Source organism: Schistocerca cancellata, chromosome 8, assembly GCF_023864275.1.
Source record: "Schistocerca cancellata isolate TAMUIC-IGC-003103 chromosome 8, iqSchCanc2.1, whole genome shotgun sequence".
Taxonomy (NCBI): Eukaryota; Metazoa; Arthropoda; class Insecta; order Orthoptera; family Acrididae; genus Schistocerca; species Schistocerca cancellata.
In genome coordinates, this window is record NC_064633.1 from 40,046,973 (window position 1) to 40,049,951 (window position 2,979).

The 2,979-nt window shown below is 42.9% G+C and overlaps 1 non-coding gene across 1 annotated transcript; it reads left to right on the forward strand.

Moving 5' to 3' along the window:
• The first annotated feature begins 1,099 nt into the window (after window positions 1-1,099).
• Trnaa-cgc (transfer RNA alanine (anticodon CGC)) lies at window positions 1,100-1,177 on the forward strand. Its single transcript has one exon. It is a non-coding gene; the product is annotated as a tRNA-Ala (tRNA).
• The last annotated feature ends 1,802 nt before the right edge of the window (window positions 1,178-2,979 follow it).

A 2,979-nucleotide genomic window follows, 5' to 3' on the forward strand; every position in this document is an offset into this window, starting at 1 on the left:
CTAGTTCTGCAAGGTTCGCAGAAGAGCTTCTGTAAAGTTTGGAAGGTAGGAGACGAGATACTGGCAGAAATGGAGCTGTGAGACCAGGTGTGAGTCGTGCTTGGGTAGCTCAGATGGTAGAGCACTTGCCCGCGAAAGGCAAAGGTCCCTAGTTCGAGTCTCGGTCGGGCACACAGTTTTAATCTGCCAGGAACTTTCAGTTTGATATATTCTTAGTTGAAGTGTGGCAATCGATGGACGTATTCAGTAGTGCTGTGTCGATTTGTGATTGTATCAGTTAGGTGAAAGGACAGCCGGGATGATTATGATGTCTGTACCGAAAGGCGAAAGGAATATAAATTTTGACAATGCTATTTTTGGAAAAGAAGAAGTTTTAAGTAAGACTGCGGCACTGCGCATCTAATTTGTAGAAACGATTATTGCCAGTTAGTTAACTTTGTTCACTTGCTCAGAGCAGAGAGATACACACCTCACTTCCATGGATCATGCATGAACATATTAACTGATTAAGCTGATTGGGTTTTTACGGAAATTCTCTGTTAACATTGTACCCTTTTCAAATCAGACCAATATTACGTGTGGAGATCACGCAAAGTTTTACTCTGTCGTTTTGAATTCGTACTTTTTTCTAAAATCGTTGTCTTGGAATATCATATCATAGGAATGATTGCTCTCCCCACCCCACTGTTTATCATTACACATTACCATGTTGCACTATGTGGTAAGCAACAATTTGAATATTTATTTAGAAATATAAATCTAGCTGCCTGTTTGCTGTTGTGCTTTCTAGAAATCGACAACAATGTTGTCAAGACGCTATATAAATAGAAATTTTGATTAGGGCCAGATGATTGTTTTACTTCTGTTGCACATTTCATATAAAACAATTTATATTCAGTTCATTTACAGTTCAGTTCAAATTAGGTTCCCTTCAGCAAAGGTTAGCATACGAGCTTGTCAGATAATAGTTTGTGAGTCATAATTTTGGCAATACGTACATTTTTAAAGAATTGGAGGTAAATTTGGGCTAAATTCCATACAGAACCAAAATACAGGATGAATCACTAGCTATTACCACCAAGAATAAGTCCGAAAGCATGGCCGAGCGAGGTGGCGCAGTGGTTAGCACACTGGACTCGCATTCGGGAGGACGACGGTTCAATCCCGTCTCCGGCCATCCTGATTTCGGTTTTCCGTGATTTCCCTAAATCGTTTCAGGCAAATGCCGGGATGGTTCCTTTGAAAGGGCACGGCCGATTTCCTTCCCACTCCTTCCCTAACCCGAGCTTGCCCTCCGTCTCTAATGACCTCGTTGTCGACGGGACGTTAAACACTAACCACCACCACCATCGAAAGCATGATAGGAGCTTAAAAGTTTGTGAGACAAAAGTTACATGGGAAAACGGGGGCCATTACATGACGTGGGATTTTTGTTGCTAGGTGAAGACGCTTCAGAGATATGAAGGTCAACTTTGTTTTTATGAATGGGATGCTACAGTCTGGTACTTATTTTCTCACAGCGGCTATCGAGACGAATGCAGTGGTGTGAAACAGTAGGGTCTTTGAAGGTCAACGAAGGTCACAAAGGTGGCATGAACGGCCATTTACAGAAACTGTTCGAAGCGATGACCATTGGTATCAATGCAGTGCTGCAATCTTCTTATCATGGATTGAGTGGTATTCCTTATCACATTGGCACTTATCGAAGCACATGCTCTGACAATTCTCTCTCGCATATCGTCAGGTGTAGTCGCAACGTATTTATAAACGATGTCTTTTACGAATCCCCACAAGAAAAAATCCAGAGGCGTCAAGTCTGGCGAACGAGTCGGACACGACATATCTCCTCCGCATCCAAGCCAACGATTTGGGAATTGTCTCTGCAACTCATTTCTAGCCATCAGCGACAAATGTGCCGAACAGCCATCGTGTTGATACCTCATTCTGTTACTTATTCCTAAAGGTATTTCTGCCAATAACAGACCTAATGGCAGGTCCCGGTGGCCGTGCGGTTTTAGGCGCTTCAGTCCGGAACCGCGTGACTGCTACGGTCGCAGGTTCGAATCCTGCCTCGGGCATGGATGTGTGTGATGTGCTTCGGTTAGTTAGGTTTAAGTAGTTCTAAGTTCTAGGGGACTGATGACCTCAGATGTTGAGCCATTTGAACCATTTTGAACAGACCTAATGTCTCTTGCAGAAATGTGGTGTACTTCATACTATTAAGATTTCCTTCCATGAAATAGGGGCCTATAATTCTGTCCTCCAGAATCACACACCATAGATTCACCGACTACGGTTTTTAGTGTGCAACATGCCGCAGCCAACATGGATTTTCCGTTGCCCAATAATGCATGTTCAGCAAATTAACATTTCCATGGTTCGTGAATGTAGCCTCGTCACTAAATGAAATCAAATTAATAAATGTGTCAACCCTCTCAATCTGAAGTTGAGCCCATCGGCAGAATTCAAAGCGACGCATACAATCCGTACCAGTTAATTCTTGGTGGGGACTGATACGGTAAGGATGATATTTATGGCGATGCAGAAAACGAACAAAACTACTCTGGCTCATGCCAGATTCCCTTGCGATTTGACGCGAACTAACACACGGATTTCGAAGCACGTTTGGTAAGAGTACTAATTTCCGTTTCCTCAATAGTAACTTTCCTTTGCCGAATATGTTTCCGATGCGTTAATGATCCAGTTGTTCTCACTTCATCATACACATATTTAAAGGTACGACGTCTAGGGTGAGTACATTGAGGAGATCTTTCAGCGTATAAGTCTGCAGCTCTGACTGAATTTCCTTGGCGATCTCCGTAAATGAGAAGCATACCGACGTGTTCTTCGAAGGAATACATCACTCACATTCGCTTGATTCGACGATACTAGTCTTACCGCTCCTATCAGTGTTGTATTGCGAAACCGTCGAATGTTGTTTACATGTCAATGGCACGTTAGATGCATACGCCGAATTAG